This window comes from Sinohyriopsis cumingii, chromosome 15, assembly GCF_028554795.1.
Source record: "Sinohyriopsis cumingii isolate HCF-2022 chromosome 15, ASM2855479v2, whole genome shotgun sequence".
NCBI lineage: Eukaryota > Metazoa > Mollusca > Bivalvia > Unionida > Unionidae > Sinohyriopsis > Sinohyriopsis cumingii.
The window spans coordinates 118,812,494-118,836,753 of NC_142975.1; the positions used below are offsets into that span (position 1 = coordinate 118,812,494).

The window sequence follows — 24,260 nt, forward strand, 5'->3', positions numbered from 1 at the left end:
GGAACTGAATTAGTGCAGAGTCCTGAACTCTTGAGTTTTGTACAGAAATATGGAATCCAAGCAGAATATATCCAGAAATGTAGAGGTTTTTAATCTTGGATTTAGTCTCCCCATTGTGTTTCACACTGATATGCATATTCACAGAACATTTGTATAGTAGTAGGAAAAGGAAGTGAGAAATTTAGATACATATCATAAACAAGACAAACAGTATGTGGGGGGAGAAGATCATTAGAACAGGCTGGAATGGAGAAGTATAATAAAAACAATAATGAGTAGAAGCGTGCCTCTTTTTTATGTGTGCAACATTATTTTCTTAGCTTCAGTAAGAAATTTCATCAAAAGGGAAACAATAAAGGGTGTACAGTTAACTAAACCAATATGAATTTAGCTACTTAAAAGCTGTATCAAATTGATTTGAACCTTCTGGTCTGTTTCTGTCCATTCTGGTGATATGTCCACTGAATCAGTATGGTTGGAAAAAATATTTGGCAAATTTAAAAAATTAAAAATCTTTTGGCAGATTATGATTATACCCTACTTCTGCCTGAGAGATGTGAATAATTTTATTTCTTGGTTTGTTGATTGTGGTTTTTGCTCAATTCAAATGCATCACTGAAAAACATTGATGCATTCTCATACTTTGTTACAAATTTTTATTACAGATGCATATCATCAGATATTGGTGAATATAGCTTGAATAAGTTATAACAGTTCTAGTTGGAACAATGAATATTGTTAAGAGAAAATTTAAATTAGCTAAAATGTAAACTTTTCAGCAGTGTGTGATGCAGGATTGCTCAAGACTTTTCCATCTTGTATGCTTACCATGAAATACTCATTTGTACCAACTGATGATGACTTTTTGGTAACTGTCAGAAAGGCATAATTGACAATATTCTATGGTCTACAAAAATTACTTGAGTCAAAAGTTATAAACTCTTACAGCTGTGGCAAAAATGATTGACTAGTACCTTTGCTGCAATGACATTGATTTTATGAGTGCTCTGGCGAAAATGATTCCTTGACTTTCAGCCATTATTTAAAATCTATGATATAAATATGTTTGACTTGCTATATTTTGTTATAACTTTATATTAGTCTTGCAACAGGGCGTAAAAATAAGACATCGGTAACTGAAAAAGATGTTCGTACAAGAAATGATATAGTGTAAAAGTAGACAAATGAGGCAACATCACTTCCACAGGCATCTTTGTTTTTTTTCTCTGACAAATCATAAAAGTTTACCAAAACATTTATTGGAAAAAATATTAACAACGAATCATAGAATCTGACCACACCTTTAAAGCAATACAAGATTTAACTATTATTCTAATCAAAAGCAGCATGCCTGAGAACAAAGAAAAATAGCAAGACATATTGATCACTTTAGGAAACACAGAGTTTAGTAAGGATACAAATTCATGATTTCTGTATTAGAATAGAAATATCTATTATAAAATCTGTATTCATGGATGTTAAATTAGTATTTATTAAGGGACTGATCAATGATGTCTACAAATAATAAGCCACCATGAAAATCTGTGATTTCACAGTATCAGAGACATACTTGGCTGACAAACAAACGGACAAAAGACTGATTATAATGAATGAATATAAATAAAAATATGCAGTAGATTATATGGTGTATATGAATTCAGTAGATTACCTCCAGCCAGCCGTCATTTAAATTGCATCTGTCCCCAACCCAATATTAAAATCGCTTATACCGCCCGCTGACCCATAGCCAGAAATTATGTTAAAAAATATAATTCTGTAGGGGGCGGTGATTCTCGATTATAACACATCTGACGGTGGATCATAATTTTTTTTAATTGCTTCTGTTGTGTGGTTGGTTGAATTTGAAAGTGCCTTCCCCCCTTGGGGTATATATTTTTCTGGAACATCCCTTATTGAATATTATAAATCTCAGTGCAGTTTTTCAATGGAATTACATGCATTATAGATGAATTGCATGCCACGACGGCATGATAGAAAACGGTGTTGATACTAATCATCATATACATTAGAAATATCTGCCAATGAGTTGTTCTCTGAAAAAAGTAAAATACTGTATAACCTCGAATGAACGCGACCCCGATATTAATGCGATCCAATATATATATATATATATCAGGACCAGTGCAAAAACTATGAATGAGCAGTGCACTTGCACAGGGACCCATTTTCTGAGGGGCACCAAACTGAGTAAGAAATTGGTCACAAAAGAAATCTCAAAAATTATTCTTTTTTAAAAATTAATATAGGAAACACTGATGTAAATTCACAATATTTACCTGCTTTCACAGACAGTACATGACATGATCCATGATTGTACAGCACAGAATCCATGATCATGTAGTACAATGCATGACTATAGGTTCATACAGTTCACGATGATACAATGCAGCACAGGATGATACAATACAATATAGGATCATACAGTCCTGTATAGTACAGTACAGTATCAAACTGTACAGTCAAGGGTCAAATATAACATGATTGAATAGTACAACACAGTGTCAAAAATTGAAGTACATGATCATACAGTAGAGCAGTGGTTTCCAACCAAAGTCTAAGGGCCTTTTCTTAAGAAAATTTCACACAGGCTTCCACCTTCTAACAGCTGAACTTTCAGGCTCCCTTGGAACAACCCTAGAGGTCCTTGGTCCCCAGACTGGAAAACACTGCAGGAAAGGATCATCTATTACAGTACAGGATTATACAGAAAATATTGGTCCACAATAATTTCATAATTATGAGAAGAAATGAGACTATACAGCAAACTCTTTAGTTGGCACTGAAATGTCTGAGAATACTATATATTACAAACTTTGCATTGTTCATCTCAGGAGGTCTATAGCACAATACACACTGAAATTATTTTTTTTTTAAACTGAAGCAAAACACAAAGTTGGGTGTGATGATACAACAGAATTCAACTTATTACCACATCATTTTTTCTTGATCAATTTAGTTTAGAGTTCATCTTTGCTCTGTTTGGTCTCTACTGCAGTTGGCGCTGCAAGTCTTCCTAGAAATAGAATGACCCCTGACCTTTTGTCCATTATTAAGAATAGGAATGGATGATCAGCATCAAATGAATGGATGACTGGTAATGACCGTTTTCTAATGACAGCACCTGTGGCTGCTGCTGCCTCCGTACCCTCCTCATTGACCTCAACAAAAGCTTTGTGAAAGACTTGTGACAAGTATACATTTTTTTGTTTTGTCATTCCACTTAAGTCTGCTTTACTCTCATCAAAAACATCTGGCATACCAAGCTTGCTCAGTGATTTGCTTAACTCAAAACTTGCTTCGATCTTGAATTTTGGCAGAGACACTTCAACTAACCCAGCTGACATGTTATTTTGTATAAGCTTCAGTGCTGTCACTGACAGCTTTGATTCAAGGGCAGGTAATCCATCCTTTTTATTTGGAAGCAAAACAAGCATGTATAGATCTTCTCCCTTGTATGGAAGCTGTAAAGCTTTACAATCTAGACCTTGATCCTCTCCATACCATGTTCGCTCCATCCGTGATTTCATCATATAAACTCTGACTTCATTTCCACCTAATTTGTAAAATGTTTGAACTACAGTATTTTGAGGTTGGAATTTCTTTGACCAGTCTCCCTTGAAATAGATAGCATTGACAAGAACTAACACTGTTAGGGGACTTAAAGACCCTGATGGTATAAGATCTTTTATTTTTCCTTTTGTTTCCTTCTCTACCCAGGAATTTATTTCCTTCTCAACATCTGAAGCTTTCTCTGCATAGTCAGCTGGCACTACATCTGTCTTGTAGTGTTTGAAACATGTTGCAACATACTCATCCAGTATTTCCTTCCCTGTGCTTGGATACAATCTATATGCTGTAGTCAGGGTGACGTTGGCATTTTCAGCATTAATCAGCTTTATATATTCTTCAAATTTTTCATGAATTGTCTTCGACATATTCTCCGTCTTCAGAGTTCTTGACATCTGTTTGGAAGTTTCTCCCTTTGAACCCAGATATACCATAGACATAACAGTGGAGATGCTGAAGGGTGACAAGAAGACGTCATCTGCTGAACTTCCACCCGTTTGCTGGTAAAGATCAAATGCAAATTCATTGATACTGATAGCTAATTCAGATGACATTCTGGCTAGGACTAAATCGTGCACCCAGCAAAGCAGAAAAATGGCATAGGAGAAAGCAAAATCTTTATTCCCAAAGAAAAGGAAAGAACTTTTCATTACTGAACACCTGTGATTGCTCTGGATTTGGCTGTAGTATTCTGAGTAGTCATAAAGCTTTCCTCATTTTCAACATTCCTGCAAATGGATACAATAAAATGTTTAATTTTGCCCAGGCATGCATGGTAAGCTATGTTGTATAAAAAGGACATAAATCAGGGTCCCAAATTCCACTGTATTGCTTGTGTTTACTAATAATAGCTGAGGAAGGGCAGGTCACTCTGATAAGATGCTAATCAGAGTGGATTCAAGAGTAAATGTGGTGTAGGATGAGTAATACTGATGGGGGAAAGGTTTTAAATCAATTGCACTGTTGGGCAAGTAGACAACCAATGATATGTCTAGCCTTGCTAATTTTGTTTAATTTGCTCATTTTAATCGGTCAGTTTTATGTCTTCCTGTCAATTTTGCTGTTTAAAACTCTATAAAACACTTAATGACAGCTAATATGGAGTTTTATGGTTTTCAGATAGAAGATGCTGAAGTACATAGAGACAATGAACTATTACAAACGTGTAGATTGGGTTCAGAACAGAAGATTACAACATTTTTTACTTAGTGCATTAATTCAGTCCTTTAACAATCTTTGGTGACTCTGAGGGCAAACTTAGGGCTTCGAAGCTTAGTAATAAAAAAAAGAAAATGCAAGCATTAAAAGTCAAATAAACAATATTTTTCATAACAAAACCAAATATATAACAAGTCTATATAAATAAAATATTCTATTATATAACATATTTGGTTAAATGCATAAATTATTTGATGTTTTTATAGTTGTTGTTTGCAGTATTATAAAGTATACTGGCTTCTATGCAAAAATTGTTTCTTTGGAATTTGTATGACTTCTGTGTATTGTTATCGGTGAATAACCTGAAAGCCTTGTATATGACATAATGCAAGACAAACAGAAAGCATGAGATCATTTGAAAGCCATACAAATTACTTATGTCTTTGATATATTTTTGAATATGAACCATGCTCAACTTTTGCCGCTTTCTGTGGTCCTTTGGCAAGGGCAAGTTGTTGTTCTAGGGTTTAACGCAATTTTTCAGCACAAGATAGGCTATATATGGTGGCCAGTGTAACTGTGGAGGAAGGTCCCTGGAAAACCCAGGGAAGAACCACTGACCCACGAGAAGCTACTGGCAGGCTTTCCCACGTACCCACGCTAGACAAGCCTTATACTCGAACCCATGCAGACTGAGGGGAGATGGCAGTGATACAGAACAGTGAGCGCTTTAGACCACTCGGGCCCCCAGCAAAGGCAAGTATCAATGCTACAAGAAAAGGTCAAAACCGAAACATACCCAAGTCAAAATGTAAACAAACTGAAACATACCCATGTCTAATGTACCCAAGTCACAACATACACAAGTCAAAATGTACTCTAGTCTAAACATACCCAAATTAAAACAATTTACCCCAACTAAAGCAAGACCCACTATGTTGAGATTCTGACATTAACTGTTTTAGTTTTATATGTTGAAAGTTCTTCTCATTAAGTTGTGAATAAGCATACATGTTTTAAGACTGCTTTTGTTTGAACATTGTAGAAAAGATAACCTTGAATAATGTTAACATCTTGACCATTGAAATTTCCTTTGGCACTGACAGCCCTTTAAATAATTTGCATTAGAATAGCTCGACTGAGTATTCTATAATACGAGTCATACAGGTCATGCATGCATTCAACAGTAAGAGGTATCATTTTTTTTATATATACAATTCTACATATCTTTAAATGGAATTATTCACTTTCTTGGGAAGTTCTTTCAAAAAAAAGGAAATAATGCCAGTGCCTCTCTCTCTCTCTACAAGTCGCTGGAGCATGCATAATGTCCACAAGCTCTTAAAAGCTTGCCTGTATTCATGGTCCCATTTTTTTACTGATCAAAGTATTAAAATATCTTTTGGCTTGTAACATATTTTCTTCTTTGGCATTTCCTTAGTTTTTCTTACGACACCAGTCTCATCTGGATGGTCACATATGCAAGACCACATAATGCAAGAAAATTGTCAACCAGTGCCTAGTTTTTATGATAATTAGCATCTTTGCCAAATGTTACTTTGTTTTTGGGTGAATTGTAGGTGTTTAATTTTTCAAGTTCAGCTTATCTTATTAATCTAAGTTTGTAGGGATAGGTGGATTTTAATGCAGCTAAATATTTTATAGTACTCCTTAAAATCAATAGTATTTAGCAAAACGAGACGCAGAAGAAAATTATTACTGAGGACTGAAGCTGGTATGACTAACATATGTAATGAAAAAACGGATTGCAATGGAAACAAAACATGCAATGGAAAAATGCAACACAACAGAAATAAAGACGCAATAGAAATTATTTTTTGTTTGTAATTTTTACAAATCTCGAGATTTTTTAATCATCAGACGTATACATATGTTTGTATTGTGAAAAAGAAAATAGAATTAATTTTCAAAACTGATGCTAATAATTGTATGAAACATGGCGCATTTGAGTACTTGTTAAAACACATGAATCAAGCATGGCATAGATCAGTTGGTAGAATTTTCTCCACAGGAAAACGCAACATAAACATATTTAAAAGATATATCTTCGACTCAAAGACATATTTCTTAATGTCCGTTGGAGTTGGATACGATAGTTCTAATGCATATGCCGTTTCCATTGCTCATCAGTCACCGTCATATGAAATACTTTAAACTATGTCATTATTTGAAGCAAGTTTGGGTCGTATTTTAATTTGGGTACTTTCTGATTTGGGTATCAAACGCTAATTGTATTACTGGTAGCAAATGTTTTGATAGGCCCTACCATTTTAATTTAACTTACGGAATCACGAGCATGATCGAAAATACATCATCAAAAGAACACGTAAACAAACTTCCCGTGCTGGGGGCCCCGAATGGCCGAGTGGTCTAAAGCGCTATCCGTTACGGATCACTGCCATCTCACCTCTGTCTGCGTGGGTTCGAGTCTCGGATTCAGCCAATGTTGGTAGGTGAGAAAGCTTGCCAGTAGCTTCTCGTGTGTAGGTGGTTCTTTCTGGGGTTTTCCCGGGTTCTTCCTCCACCATTAAAACTGGCCGCCATGTATAAACCTATCGTAGGTGCTGAAAAAATTGCGTTAAAAACCCTACAACAACAACATCTTCCCGTGCTCGTAAGATCGCAGGTTATGTATCCTTCATCTGAGCGAGAGCTAGTTCTCTACTATTCATAGTCAGATAAATCAACCCCACAATACGAGCCACTGTGGATACTGATGGATCAGTATCATGAGGGGCTGATTTATCAGCCTATGCTATTCACTCAACTTCTATGACTAACTATAAAACCAATTACAAGATCATAGTTACAAGTGTTTCATGTTGCCCTACAAAGTTAGAAATTTACCAGCGAATTTTAAAACGTTCAACCACGAGGATAATCTTACCACCTATCCGGTGAATACTCACTTTCATCCTGATGAAAAAGTTATCCGATTGATATTTTATGAACCACCGCTGTACTTCCTTCTTTATTCATTCAAATGCATCATTTATTTTGAATTGTTTCCGGGGGGTGGGGGGAGAATAATTTTCAGGTAAGAAAGGTGTATAGGGACTGTTACTTGCGACACGTGGAGATCACAGGAGTCTGACATTTTATCAATAAAGTACGGCGAAATCTCTGACAACATGAAAACAACTTATTGGTCATATGTGTTCATTTATATTACCGATAAGGTGATTTCACGTTGTCAGAGATTTCGCCATACTCTACTGACGAAACGTCAGACTCCTGTGGTGGAGACATAGGCCGCTCAAACGCACCCCCCCCCCCCCCCCCGTGTGATGAAATTAACTGGCGGTTATGGAGATCATATCGCCTATTCATTAAAACCTGCAAAACTTTGCAGTAAATTTGTCTGCACCAGAGGTCTTGTGACGCCAAACTCCTCGTAAAAATTAAATTGCAGGATAATCGTTGGTCATGAAAGGACTGTTACCATACTTCACAGTTATAGCGTTTCTTGCAGGATGCACACATACCATTCATAACAACGTAGCCCTCAACACAGGGCCGGATTATCCATAAGGCAAAGTGGGCAACGTGCCCAGTATGGAGGGGGATTACCGCCATAATTCTATGCTTGTATTTTCTATTTTTCCTTGATGCATTATTGTAAATGACTGCTTACAAGTGCTACTTTCATAATTCTATCCATGCATATTGTATTCTTCATTGGTGCAAATTGTACGTGGCAGTTTGCAAATGTTACTTTCCTTCTGCATTATTGTAAATGGTTGCTTGCAAGTGCTACATTCGTAATTCCATCCATGTATATTGTATTCTTCATTGATGCAAACTGTAAAGGGCTAGTTGCAAATACTTAGATCTACTTTCCTTCTGCGCCATCGAACCTTGCTTTTTGATAAACGCTGTTTTCGTTCTCTAATTTGTCAAATGGCAAATGCTTTGTCAATTATTACAAGTTTTATATTCTGTTTATAAACTTGCCATATTACAATTTACACCATTCCAACTCCTGATTTTATTTAAATTTGGCTTTGCAACAATCTAATTTTGTCAGTATCGTCCTTCTTGTTCAACTCGTCTCGCCATCTGTTGTCATAATGGGATACTACAGTATTAGCATGGCATTATGACAACAGGTGGCGCTCTAAATTTCCACGTTGTTTTTCCTCAATGAAAATAATGAATGCTCCTCACGGGAAGTTAGATTGCTTTACGGCACTAATTTTGTTTGGCTAGCAGCATATAAAGGACTTCATAGATCTACGTGTGCAAAGAAAACAACTTGTAATTCTTTCAGTCCCGTCTTTTTTTAAGTGTAAGTTAGCGACGAAGTTTTAACCGTTCTCTAAAACCATATGCTTTTTAGAAGCTCTAAGTGATTTATAGCACCTTAACTTTAGGCTTAAGGAAACAAAAACGCCATCACGACAGCAGGGTGGTCTTTAGTCCTACATTAGTCCTACAGGTAAGACCTGACGCTGATATTTATGTTTTGGGCTTACCTAAACAAAATCAACATGTCTTACCTGTAGGACTAGGTGGTCTTATACCAGGTTTATCTTCAACCCCGCTGGCCATGTGAACCCAAAAATGTAAAGCTAGCGGGCCATACATGCTTATATATGCTGTAATTATACAACTTATTTTTTATGAGCGCGGGCCACACAAAAGATTCCCGCGGGCCTGCAGCTGGAACACCCTACACTACAGTACTGTACTATCATATCATAGACTCCCCAGTTTTGAGGCACTTAAGCATTGGCTTTCACGTTTTCATAAATATACTTCTTTCATATTGATATCTCATTATTTTTATAAATATTAGTTATTTTAGAAAAGTACGGTTCAGAAATGATAATGATATATTCCTTCTTTTCTTCACGAGCATTCGTAAGACGAGCCCTGGTCATAAAGATCATGTAGTATGACACCCATTTTGATACACCTCACAGTTATTGTTGTTGTGGGGTTTAATGTCATTTTTCAACACACGATAGGCTATACATGGTGGCTAGTATTAATGGTGAAGGGAAACCCCAGAAAGAACCACCAACCCACAAGTAGGTACTGGCAAGCTTTCTCACATACCAGCATTGGCAGAATCCAAGACTCGACCCCACGCAGACAGAGGTGAGATGGCTGTGATCTGTAATGGAGAGTGCTTTATACCACTGGGCCCTCGATGCACCTCACAGAAGTCACTCTTTTCCTGTGATACTATTGCACATATGCTCCAGGGAAAATAACATATTTCAGATTAACATCAGTGCACATAAAATAAAGATTGGAGCACACACCCCAGCCCTCTATTCATTGATGGAAACATAATTTTCTTTGTAATGTGCCTCTGTACATTACACTGCCTAAATAAACAGTTGTAAGGTCAACTGACAGGGGAACGAGGGGAGTCACTAATCACCCCAAGATGCACCAAACACTCTTGAAAACACCCCAGGGCACTTCAAATTAATGTTTTAATGTTGAAATTATTTCATTTGAACAGATAATCGTTTAATCTTAAATACTCCAAAATTGAAAATTAAAAATCCAAGTAATGTTTAAGCCAATTACCTAGTCATCCACAGCAATGAAAGAGTTATTGTTTCTGATTCTAAGCACTGAATAAAAGCATTCTGTTATGTATGGATATATAAATACCAAATGCACTGTACAGTAATTGAATACTCATTTTATTTTTGTTTATCAGTATGTATCCAGGCCACACAACAAGGAGGTACACTTTCCATTTTTATTGATATTTGAGGGCATTTTTTTTCTTTTTTTATTAGATACACACATATGTATTACTTTTTGTCATTGTTTCCTTTCCTTCTTGATGTCATTTAGTATTACTGTTACATGTATATACATTTACCATTTCCCATTTAAAATCCTGCAAAAAGCAATCAGTAGATGCTGTCACTTTCTTGATTTGCATGCTGTTCCTTTTGCCTTAATAACAACTGAACATTTCTTGTGATGTTATGAATTTTGAATTTTGTCCATAAAGAATTTTAAAACTAAATATAGAACCATTAGGTTCTAATTATTCAGCTTACTGCACTTTGTCACATTAAAGATTATAAAAACAAAAACTTGAAAAGAATTCTTGAAATATTAATGTAGTGACACCTGATTCCATGATTCTGGCTTACTAAGTGTGTTGCTCTTTGTCATTTAAAAGTGGGTTAATTACAATTATCTATGATCAGAAAGAGACACAGAGAATGCACCAACACTTGCATATTTCATTAAGTTTTTGTAATTGTATACATATATCCTAGGTAGATGAGTGTTTTGGGACAGTCTTATAGTGTTTTGGGATAATTTTGCGATGTCTTGAGGTCTTTCCATCAATAATTATCAACACGGGGGAAAACACTATTGATCTTATTTGATAATTATATTGATCACTGTCCTTTTTCTTGGTTTGATTTTGGTGATTAAAAGCATGGGGGAAAAAACTCCTGATCTTACTTGTTAATTACGTAATTCAGAATTTTACTGATCACTGTCATTTTTTTGGTTCGATTCACTATAATTATATAACATGTACCTTGGGTAGGTGAGAGTGTTTTCGGACAGTTTAGTGGTGTTTTGGGTTAGTCTTTGTCTTGGGGTCTTTAGTCAGACTTGGAAACAAGAGGCCAAATGTTCATGAACTTGAATGAGGTGTTTAGCCCAGAGTACTAAAGTATTATGGGTCTTAATATTAGCATTCAGCAAACAAGTAATTAAAGACACTTAAAGGTATTATATGTCTATTTACTGTTCTTTGATTATTATTTAATTGCATTTAATTTCCAGTTTCAAAAAGATGATTGTGGGAAAAGGTTGTTAAATAGACACCATGTAGATTCCAGGTTGTGGAAGAGGAGTTACTCTGATACCTCATTAATACGGGTAAATATCTGGGATGGCATATATGTATCCTAATGTTGGGGTTCTGATGTATATGTTGCTTAAAATTCACATGAAAGTCGAGGAAGTATGTTAAGAAAACCCAACAGAGTGATATATTGAGAATATTAATGAGTATATTATTTATGTGAACATCTCTTGAATTCTTTTTTTAGATATTGATGATGCCTGTAAATATTGACCTAAACGTTTAACAGTATTTAAGTTTAGCATTTATAAAAAAAAGAAATGTGTGTTACTTATTGCACTGGTTTAAAATTAGGGTAGTATGTATTTTTTATATTTTTAAAACACACATATATACTAAGCACTACAAGTACTGTGCAAAACCAGCTCAATTAAATGGTCAGATATATTTGGGGAATTTTGATTTTACCCTGGAGGAAAAAATGCTTTGTTCAGCAACAAAAAAACTGGGACAGTCAGGCAACTGGAAATACACATTTGTTTTTTTACCTAATAATTATGTCCAAAATGAATTGAAGACTAGACTCTAATGTTGATGTCAAAAATTTACTCTTTGAATTTTTTTGTAGCCTGGTTTCTTTCACAGATGGGGTCATCTCCTACACTGTTACTGTTGTATTTTGCTCTGATAAGATTTTGTGACCAGAGCATTCTTTTTTTGATTTCTTCATGTAGATTTATTGATGATTTATGTATAAATGTGTTTTTGAGAATGCACATTATTTAAATCGGTTCTGAACAATGCTTAGGAAATGGTTTTATTTTTAAACAAAAGTATACCAGTGATAAGTTTTAAATGCACATTTAATGTGCTAAGAGATAAAGTAACACAAAGTTTTAAAGTCAACACCTGTCAATTGAAAAAGCTATCAGAACTTGCAGAAAACAACATTAACATACTTTACATTTTGACTCATATGTTTAGATTCAGTCTATTGTTTCTTGACAAATATGATAATCATGTCATATGACTATTGCATGACATCACAAGATATTTAGGATGACAAAGATGGATATTATTTGAGCACATGGGATATGTTCATTATTGGAAACACTGATGTTCATAGATCCAACTGATGATGCAGAACAAGTAACTTAATGATCACCCAGTGTATGGTGATAAGCATGTGATAGGTGGTGCTTGGCAGTAAAATACTGATAACTTGGAATACCGCTGTATCATAGCACCAGTGATATCATAGGAAGGATGTTAATTATTTGTTTGGTGTTTTTGTTATATTGTTCATTTTAATGTTTTATGCATGTTTATCTCGTGCAGTCTTCTGTTTTGAAAAGAGAGAAGTGTGTTTGTAATCCTTTTACTTCAGTAATATATCCATACATAACCTCCTATGTACCAAAAAAAATTGTAAATTAAACATTTTATTACCCAATTCATATTCATTGAATTCGCTGTACAAAAGTGCTGTTGTTTTGAAGCATCTAATTTTTTGCAGGTGATAAAATAATTTTTTTGCACTTAATATTGGCAGAAACCATGAAAAGGATTATAATTTGTAATTTCTGATGTTTTGACCATTACAAAAATACTAGATATATATCTGAACCCGAGTTGAAATTTGGCCAGGTAAGTTTGCCAACTCATGTGTTATTCACCAGTTTTATTTGAAATAAATCATGGAACCATCTGCTGGTCTGATTTTGTGTCAGGTGTTTTTCATAGTGTCTGATCTTTAAAAAAAAATCTTTCTTGCATTTCATCCTGAAAGTTGAATCTAGTACTTTGTCTGAAGGGTTCTCCTGAACCATAATAATGTACAATAATTAAGATGATAATACAGTAATGTTAAGGAAACTCCAGTAATGGAGCAAGACATTAATCATTTTGCTCATATAGCATTGATTAATTCATTTATCAACTTGTGTTACACTTAATATCCTGGAGTGCATTCTTGGGATACATTACATATTAAAAGTGACCTGGCCACACCAAACTAAGATCACTGTATCCTACTTGTCATGCTTTAGATACCTTTGTATATTCAGCCTTTTTGATCATTGCACCTTCAGTATTTTGCACATTGTTTCACCTTTAGTTTTTAAAATGTAATGAACAAGATTAACTAAACTAAACAGACTTAATTAACTTTTCAGCCCTCATTTTAAGGTACTATCTAATATTTCATGCATTGGTGTAATATAATCACATATCAATAATTCAATAAATTCATTACCTCTATTTCATTTGCAGGTAGTCCATATGCTAAAGTTGTGATACAATTGATGTTTACAAGTAAATCAAACATTATGCAGTCTAATTAGTACAATAATTGTTGTTGATGATTTTTGATAGGGTTTCTTGCATTCAAGTTTTCACCTAAAAGCAAATAGTTATTTTTTGGCCATTATGTTGTTTTCCTTTTTTACTAATAATATATCCAGTTTATTGTTGTTTTAGGTTTAAATGAGCAATCAGCAGCTTGCAGCGGAAGGCTGCTGATGCCCTGTCTTCAGCTACCACAGTCCTATGTGCAGCAAGTACCACAGGTGGCTCAACACCAAGACATATTTCAGAGATTAACGAAAATTTACACAATATATTTGCTCACTACAGCCATCCCAGAAAGGTTCCCCAATCCAAGATGGGGAAACAGTAAAGGCAGGGCCATGGAACCCATGTCATATTGGACCCACAGCTTGTTAGCAAGCACATCTGAGGTATAAAGAAAAACCCAGCTTTCTTTTAAATCATAGATTTTTTCACTTTGAACAAACTCATTTTGTTTATATGGAAACACAAATTCTGAATGTCCCTTAATATTTTTGGCAACAATTCATAGCAGCTCTGTATGACACTTAATTAGGCATAATTATCCAGTGTGTGTACACATGTGTGTGATTTGGATTTTTAACATAGCTTTAAATTATTTTCAGTCATATCACTATGATGTCTGCAGTGTGGCAGTTTATAGTGATGTCTAACACTGGGGTATCATGCTGCAGACATGAAGCATGATGTCACACCCAGTCACATTATCCTTACACCAGGATGACCAGTCCTAACATTATCCTCTTATTGCTGAGCACCTAATGAGGCAGCTCTTAGTAACAATTTTTTAGGTTTTTGGTATGACTCATCCAGGGTTCGAACCTGTGACCTACTGCATCAGAGGCAGACATTCTAACCAGTTAGGTCACTGGAGCAGTCCCATCCAGTTTGGTTTGGTTTGGTGTTTATCAGCACAGCAACACAGTTTCATTATTTAATGAAAAGGCAATTGGAGTAAAGTGCCTTACACCACAGTAGCTGACTTAGGCTGGTCCATTGGGAGGATTCTAACCTAAACCCTTTCGGTCATGAGTTCTGCATGCTAACCAATGAGCCATTGTTGATACATCCAATTTTGGGTGATGAAGATATCAGGAAGAATATAGCATGAGAATATCTTATTGCTATGACCTATGTTCTATCTCCGACTCATTAAGTTTTTCTCTCACAGACCTGCCAGCCCTGATGAGTCCATCTCAGTAAGGCAGTTGATTTTTTTGCCACAAGTTTGACTAGTTTTCAGTAAGGTATAACAAAATATTAATAACTGCTATTGCAAATCTGGAAAATGTCATTATTAGTTCGACATATCGACAATGAACATTATATTCAACTGAAAAGTTTGTAAAGTGTGCACAGACTTTATTTACCACCAGTACAGTTGCACAGACTCAGTTCCAAACCCAATGCAGCTCATTGGCTTTTTGCTGTCTCTCAACTTTACATCATTCTTGGAAATTCTTTTCATTTCACATGACGACGGCAATGATACCTCCTGCCACAAGACATACTCAAATTGGCACAAGATGTCCAATAGACATAATTGTGTCCTTTTCAGCTTTTATACACAAGAATATGAATACTTCTTTTTATTCTTCTTTGTTGGTTAACACTTTTCTAGAAACATATTTTCACTTTTGTCTTCAACATGCATCACTATCTGGATGCCATTTTTAAAAATTCTATAATCAACAGTTTGATCATGCAGACGCTTCGCATGAACAAATAGTTGCACTTTAAAGCATCTAGAGTGCTGCTGTAAAGTTAATCTGGTTTTCCTGACTAATTACACTGATTCTAAGATGAAACCCGGATACAAATAAAACACGGATGAACCAATTATCTAGATGTTTTGGCAACAATCATTTTTCCATAGATTTTGCTAGTATGTCGTAAGTCCGTATTTTATGGGTAATTTTTGTAACACTTATGGAAAAATTGTAAGAGTTGGCAGGTCTGCTCTCATCCAATGCAGTACATCTAGTCCTAGTAGTGTACAATTGAGACTAAAGTAACACCATAGGAATATCCACATTAAAAAAGAGACCCAGGTTTCTAAACACTCTCACCTACTTCACCACATCTAAACTGAGTTCACTATCAGATAATACAGTGTGACCCCATTATAACGTGAATTTGGATATAACACGGTCATGTCATGGCTCCCGAAATTTCATATACATGTATTTTTCTTGTGCAGAAAAAATATTCTTAAAAAGTACGAAAAAACATAGAAAGTTGCTTCTCATTTTGGGAAAGAGATCGCGTATGAATAATACAAGACGATCATGGCTTGGCTCATGAAATTTTATATGTATTTTTCTCGTACATGAAATTTTTTTTTTCTTTCTTCTTAAAAGTAAGAAGAAAAAAATGCATAAAAAGTTTATTCTGGGATCGCGTGGGTCTTCGCCAATGTCGCAAACTTGGATTGTTTTTCCTTATTGGCTGCAAAACATACCATTGTGACTTTTTTATTTGATGGCGACACTGTTGGCTGTTTGAACTTTCATATACAACCATTGGTCTGGAGTGCAGAAATTCAGTTGCCCCATGAAAGGAAGCCGCAAAATGGATACAAAATGCACTGAAATTTATCAATTGTTACATAAACATATTCTTCGTCTATTCTGACAAACCATCTAAACAGTGCATTGGTAAATCATAATTCGCTTATCCTGACATCTAGCACGAGTTATGTATGTTGTGAAATATCCGATTTTTTGTTGTTGACATTTATGGTAACGGAGATCAACAAGATGATGCATTGTCTCGTAATCTATCTTCCATCGGATTTTTGGCTGCTCGCTAGTAATTAATATATTTACAAAGACTGACATTTGTATGTGGATGGTAAGTAAAATTCCTCTTCGTTTCACTCAGAATTAAATTCTTCAGAATGTTCACGATTTCTGTAATAACACCTGTGTCTCTATCATCCATTGACCCTTTCTTAATTTTCAGACGCATGCGTGGAAGGCAGCATCACGCTGCTACCACAAAGGAAGAAAAAAAATACATCTTACTTATTGGTTTATTCAGTAGGCATGGAGGGACAGTAACTAGAATAGTCTAAACGACGGCCAATTCCTTTTTAAAAATGTACCCAGATAAAATAGTTTGCTGAAATTTCAAATGGAAACAGATTACCTTTGAAGCACCAACTGTTATGAAAACGTGCTCAGCAAATGGAAAAAATACCAGTTTCAATTATTTGATGTTGCCACTACAATAAGAAATGGGGCATTTGTTTGGTTCTCCAAAGCTATCCTTTAGTGGTGACTTCAATAGCGCATGCACCCTTCATCAAAGAAAGCCGACTACAGTCTTTCAATAACAGCAAATAACTTTTCTTCAAAGGTAGTCAGTACCAAACTTAAATAAAAGTGATTGAATCTGTTGGATTTTTGCATTTTCCAACGTGACTGGAACACGTTAACTGTGCTGTAAAAGTTTCCTTTTTGTAGGGAAAAAGTTTATGCCAATGGCGGCTTAAAATGCAAACTAACTTTTACCGACTTGGAACGTACGTTAGAGTAAATGTGCTTCGTCATTCGTTACGTGATTGTGCTATGTTTTTCCACTGAATTCAGACCAATATGACCTGTTACAAAATTAATTGATATTTTAAAGCTGTGTGTGCATATTTTCGATGAAATCACGTGTATTGTATATGATGAGGTTCGCAGGTGAGTACACGGTCTTGATACTATTCATGCTATACATTAGACATTTATATATAAACAGGATTCACGTATATGTACCAATTCATGGTTCTCTAAATAAACTATTATATTATGTCTTCTGTTTTCACTACAGGTGTATTTCTTGTTAAATTTGTATCAATTGAAGATGGTAACTGTGCCGACGAAGCACGTATTTTGCCGCCCACATTTATTACCCACTCACCCCCGTTTTTACGGGTTTTTTTTAGGGGGATACATTTTCTTCAGCTAACTGACATGGTTGCATATAACACGGTTCAGTATATAATGTGGTCGGGTTTTATGGCTCCCAACTGCTGTATTACAGCGGGGTCACACTGTATTAGCAACATTAGGTGAAAATATAAAGAATATTTTTGGACACACCAAGATGTATTGTGACTGTAAACACAGAAGTGTGCATATTGCCATGCATGTATTATTTCTGTGGTAGAAGCTTAATATGGTGAAACTCATAATATTGTCATGACATTGTCAGAAGGTGATTTTAGTACTAGTCACATCATAAGATAAGTATCATCTGTAATGGAATGATAGACAGGACAGATTTACTCACTATTGACATGTAGTAATTTTGTAACTAATTGGGGTTGGTGGGTACTAAACATCAAGGATATTGCTGATCTTTACTGTTCTCATCTTTGCTGCTGATACCACATTGGACTTCATTTTGGGAGGTAGAGAGGGTCTGGTTTTTTATGTGCTTTCACAAACACTAACAGATTATTTTCCATCTTTTCTTCAGGACAATGTTCCCAGCAAAGATGAATAAAAGTGCCTTTATGATGCTGGTCTAGGAGATAAAAAGATAAATTTTTGTAAGGACAGTGACCCTGCATATTTCAGGACCAAACTTGAAGAAAGCTTTCCCAGATTAAAATCTGGAGGGGGATTTGAATTGCAGAGGTCAGGCATTAGCAGCCGTGTGTTCTTAGAAAGGATTCAGATGCCATATGGTGGATACACCAGTGCTTACCTGGCGGATGAAAGCATTTTGGGGCAAGCTGTGTGCTATATATGACCCATTCAAAGAGACCTTGATTTATCAGCGTTGACAAATTGCCAGGAAGCACAGGTTTGTTGTTTATATTTAAAAATGCATAACACTGCAGAGCATTAACATTGCTCTTAAATTTCCTTCATACAATTTTAACTACCTCACCTGCACAACTGTGGCAAGGTAGTTACTTCCAATGGCAATAGCACTATCAACAGTATTAAAGTTTTGTGTCTTAGTTTTTAAATTATATTATCAATATCATTTAGTGTATTCATACGGAACTTTGGTATAATATTTCTTTCATATCCAAAACTTGTACACTGATATGCTTAATCAAATATGTAGTTGTATCATTATGAATAGTTGTATCATTATGAATAGTGTTCTAGTTTTTGAAAGATGTGTATCTTTTACATCAGGAGCTTTATTATACTGGAACTTTGACTGTTACTGTAAATACAAATTTCATCATGTATTATCAGTACAGAAAATAATAATACTAGAAATAGCTCATATTTATTAATTTCTTAAATTGGGGGGGAGGGTTCATTAACAGTAACATCTAAAAATCACGTGATGAAATCAGTATTGTTTAGTTAATTATGTACATGTAAGTTTGTCATGTGTATTTTGTGCATTTGCTGTGAATTCTCTTCTTTCATGCTGTTAAATAAGTTTTGATTCTTTCAGTAACACCATAACACATTCACAGATTTGAGTACTCATAAAAGTGTCCATTTTTTAAAAAAAGAATACAAATTAATATCTATAAAAGTGAATTTATGGTAATTGTTCTTAAACTTTCTTATTTTCATTTGCAGGTAGATGCAAAGAAAGAAGAATATTTGACATGTGGGCAGGTGATTGTTGTTGGAATGCTCAAAGAAGATGTATCATCATACACAATAATGCTTTTATTTTACATCAAACTCAAATATGCATCTGATATAGTAGTTAAAACTATATGTTGTATGAATTACACAGAATAAAGCAATATATTACTTCTATTCACATAGAGTTCATCTTCAATCTTTATTATCTTTTTCCCTGACATCAAATATCATTGCTGTAATCTTGTAGTATTATCTCAACCTCCAAAACCTCTACTTTTCATTTTTTGTTTAATGAAAATGAGGGGACTGATCACTGAAGACAACAACCAGAGAAAGAAATAAACTAATATACACTTCAGAATGTTCCAAAGACAACGTCAAAGACAAACATTCCTTTTAAGTTGTGGAACAATTTCTCTGATGATTGTTCACTTTTTTTAATAGCCGTACTTGATGATCTACATTTTTATCTTCATGGATCAATACTCCTCCAACCCCTACATCACTTGCATCAACAGACTTTTTAAATAATTGAAATTTGATGTTGAAAGAACTGGTGCACTTTTAAGCATTGCTTTTAATTTTTCAAAACAAATTTCAAGTCTAATAAAACTTAAATTTCTTAACAAACTTGACCTAGGCTTGTCAATTATGGAAATACATAGCAAAATTGCTGACAATAACCATTAATACCCAAAAATTGCTTAAGTTTCTTTTAATGGGCACTGGGAACTATAATGACCTTGACCATAACTTCTATATATTTAACTTAACCTTGTCCCACAATATGTCCTAAAAATGTGAAATAAACCTGGCAAAACTCACTTTTACATAAATTGTCAGATTTGCTTCACAGAGTTAATATAAAAAATTCTGAATGGTTTCCATGTGATCTTCCCAGGTGTTGTAGATAATGACATGATCGATGTATGCATTCTAATTATCTAGAACTGATATTAACATTCAATTGACACTGGAATGTTGCCAGATATTTTTTTTGTTCCAAAGGACAGCACTTCATACTTTGGAAATGAATCTGTTTTAGTGACAGTGTTGACTTTTGTTTAGTCAGTACACGTGTGGAAAGTACATGTATTATCTGGTTTAGACACAAGAATACATGGTGACCTGCAATTACTTTTACTTGATTCTATGATCTCTGTAATCATTCTCCAGTAAAAGTGACTTTCCTTTTTCAAATATTCCTGCTTGAGAGGATTCATCCTATAGGACTGTTGCTTCACAGCTGTAGAATCTACAACATCAGTGTCCTGATAGAGTATACAACTTGATAGATTTTATTTATTCATGTTCGAACATCAGGAAACATTTGTTCATAATCATGTAATAATTGTTCTAATTCACTCCTTTCCTATTATTCTAGATATGAAAGTTTTTGGTCCAGATTGTTTAATATGTCTGAATTCCAAATTTTGGTTAAACTAAAGTCACTAGACATATTGCATTCCATCATGGCATCGTTTACATTCTCACTGTATAGGATAAATACAACTAAACTGACTGAATCATTAACTGTTCTATCTCTATCAAAATACTCCTTTAACATACCAAACAGATGTTTATGTTTCTGCCTCCCAGGGCTCTTAATGATATAAATTAAGTCTACTTTCTTTTCAAAAGTATAACAGGGTTCCTGCAATCCTTAAAAAAAATATAATTCCATGACTTTTCCACAATTTTACAAGATCTCTTTACCAATTTAAAGAGTACCTTTTATGCAAATGTATGACCTCTAATACTGACCTAACATGTAAATTTAACACAAAAACATTTTACAGCTGGCTTTTGGACATACTTCATCCAATCAGATAGATCAATCTCTTTAAATGCCATGAGTAGAATGATTTTGAATGTTGGTAGAATCCGTGGATGTAGGATAACTTAAGTTTATGGGGAACCTACTCTAACAAAATCCATTGAAGAAGTTAGGTTGGTAAACTTTTGTGTCTGCAAATAAATGTGACTGGATAATGCAAAATAACCAAATTCCATGACTTTTCCAAAACTTTGAATGACTTAAAAAAATTTCAAAACTTTTCAAGGCCCTTTAAGTGCTTTTCTGCAATTTACAAACTTTTCCAGGATTTTCATGACTGCAGGAACCCTGGTATAAGGACCATAATACTTAGCCTGAGGATGATACTGAGGTATTGGTAAGACAGCCAGAATTTTAAAACCAGGCTTAAAGTTCCCTGTGTAATTTTGTCACACCTAAATTTAATTTTTGATTGAGTAAAGTGAAAATTAGTTCTTGCTACTTAACAAGTGTTTAATAACTTAAATTTGAAATAAGAAAGATAGTCAAAAAGATTAATCTTGGAATCTTCATTTGAAAGAAGTTTCTATTTTAATAACTGGTCCACGGACAGTATGTCCAAATACTAGTTCACAAGATCTAAAACCCAATGATTCTTAAACTGAATGACTAGCAGCAAATAACGGAAAATGAAGACCATCATCCCAATCCCTTTCTTTATTAAAGTAATATGACCGAGTACCATTCTTCAAAATTTGATGAAATCTTTCCATATCCCTTTGACTTTCTGATAGGCAGAAAATTTAAACTGTTGGATGTCTAATTCATGCATAAGTTGTCGGAAATATCCAAACATAAAATCTAATCCTTGATCAGACCAGACAGATTTTGGGAGGCAAACAAATGTTAACAAAATTCCCCAAACTTTTAGAATAGTTTTTGCTTTATCATTCTTTAAAGGAATAGCCTATGGAAATCTTGTGGATGCACCCATCATGGTGAACAAGTATTGGTTGCCTGAATTGATATCAGGTAAGAAACTGACAGTTTACAATTTTTCTGCTAAATGGTTCGTCAAATGGTCAAATGCAGGAATAGGTTGCAGATGTGCCTTAGATATCGTCTGAATGGGGCCTCATACCATTTAAAAAGTGTGACAAGATCTATGGTATTTGTAAACATTACTTTCAATTATCAGCCAATAAAATGGTTCAAGTTCTTGTGACAAGTCTTATTGAGAATGACAGCTTAGGAGTTTAATGGTCTCGACTATGAATTTCCTGTCTATACGACTTTGGAACAACAATTTGATTGCTCAGTGACCACTCATCACCAGCAGATACATCTCCATTTTCTCATGATGACCCCATTTTTCACAAAGTAATGAACTGGTACGTGTGTGGCTTCAGTTTCTGAGACCCAGTCTTTTATCTTATCTGATGAATACTACCTGGGGCCTATAACTTAGATTAAATGTATTTTATGCTTATAAAGTAACTGTTACTTTCTTCTAAGACCTCTTACAACTGTAGTCAGAAACTGGTCAGTGGTTTTTATAATTCTGTGAAGAAATTTGCTTATGACTGTCTTCTGAGCGATTAAGTCATTTAAATTATGAAATTTACTTTATTCATTGTTCCAAGGCAGATATATCGATGCATATGATTTTAAACGATACAAAATTTAGTTTCCAGTTTGAAATCTGAGGAAAAAAGCATCTCATAATTGGAAATGTTCTATGTTTAGATATAGAAAATAGATCCATATTCTTAGAATTTAGTTTCTTATATAATGAGGCTATTGCAACTTTGTATCATTGATTATATAAACACTGTAGATAGATTGCAAGAGATGTATACACATGCTGAACCATATTCTTGTAAGTTACTTGGTACAAGTTTACTTTCAAGGTTTTCATCCAGCCCAAATTCTTTTTCTCTCTCACTCCAAATTTCGGCACATTATGTTCCTTATGCATGGGGGGAGGGGGAAACAAAAAGAAAGGATTACGATGAAATTGTGTACCATGTTAAATTCATTTGGAAAATGGGGATTATTATTACTTTTTGTCGTTATTGTTATACGTCATTAATGATTAATGAGTGGAAATTCATCATTGATCTATCAAAATAGAACTGACAGTGCACAGTTTCAAAAATGTTTATATATGTGTATTATTGCACCATGGGTGGATTACAATTTGATATACCAATAGTATTGGTATATCAAATTGTTTTATGCCAATACTTTAAAAGCCATTATATATATATATATATATATATATATATATATATATATATATATATATATATATATATATATATATATATATATATATATATATATATATATATTTTCCTTTCAATTACAAAAATACGAATAATATCGGAAAACTAAAACACATGCATCCAAAATCCAAAAATAAACGTCTACAAAAATTTAGGCCATATAATTCGCAATATATTTATTTTGAGAACAATCGGAAAGATGACTCAGCAACTTGGAGTTCATGCAGGTATGACAGGATGTAATATCGTTTAAATTTTGTTTGTATTCGGCTATACCCTATGATACCGGTTGCGGTAAATTACACATAACTTTTACAAAATGTCCCAATCAAAAGGGGGTGTGAAGGGTCAGTGCATATATAACATTGTGTAGATATATCTAATTGTATACAATTAGATAAGTTTAATTTGTTCTATGCTTCTTACAGGCCACCTCCTTTCTGAGTGTTAATACTCTGGGAAACCAGCTGACTGTAATATGCCATTGCCCGCAGCAAAACAACTCGAATGATATTTTAAATTTGACGCCAAACAATACCGTAAAATAGTATAATCTCATGTCGCTAGAGTCAGGGAGTAGTCGTTCTGAAAGAAATTGACATTTCACAGCGCCATCTGTTGTCATAATGAGTCATTATTTCATGCCAACTTCCTTGATGCTAACTTGCAACGTGCCTCATGCCTCATTATAATCACGATTTTACAAGATACGTTTTTTC

The 24,260-nt window shown here is 34.5% G+C and overlaps 1 long non-coding RNA gene and 1 pseudogene across 9 annotated transcripts; one reads left to right on the forward strand and one right to left on the reverse strand.

Moving 5' to 3' along the window:
• Positions 1–276: 276 nt before the first annotated feature.
• Positions 277–7,740, reverse strand: LOC149782579 (leukocyte elastase inhibitor pseudogene; annotated as a pseudogene). 5 transcript variants are annotated; one of them, XR_016414394.1, is made up of 2 exons: positions 7,615–7,740; positions 277–4,316 (listed from the first exon to the last, which is right to left on the reverse strand). The product of XR_016414394.1 is annotated as a leukocyte elastase inhibitor pseudogene, transcript variant X1 (transcript). The 5 variants fall into 5 exon arrangements; XR_016414395.1 differs by having other exon boundaries at positions 7,655–7,676; XR_016414396.1 differs by lacking the exon at positions 7,615–7,740 and adding an exon at positions 7,578–7,601.
• Positions 7,741–8,095: 355 nt separating this feature from the next.
• On the forward strand, positions 8,096–19,654 carry LOC149782580 (uncharacterized). 4 transcript variants are annotated; one of them, XR_016414399.1, is made up of 5 exons: positions 8,097–9,055; positions 11,548–11,643; positions 14,048–14,307; positions 18,389–18,718; positions 19,465–19,654. It is a non-coding gene; the product is annotated as an uncharacterized LOC149782580 (long non-coding RNA). The 4 variants fall into 4 exon arrangements; XR_016414400.1 differs by lacking the exon at positions 8,097–9,055 and adding an exon at positions 9,085–9,870; XR_016414401.1 differs by lacking the exon at positions 8,097–9,055 and adding an exon at positions 9,896–10,076.
• The last annotated feature ends 4,606 nt before the right edge of the window (positions 19,655–24,260 follow it).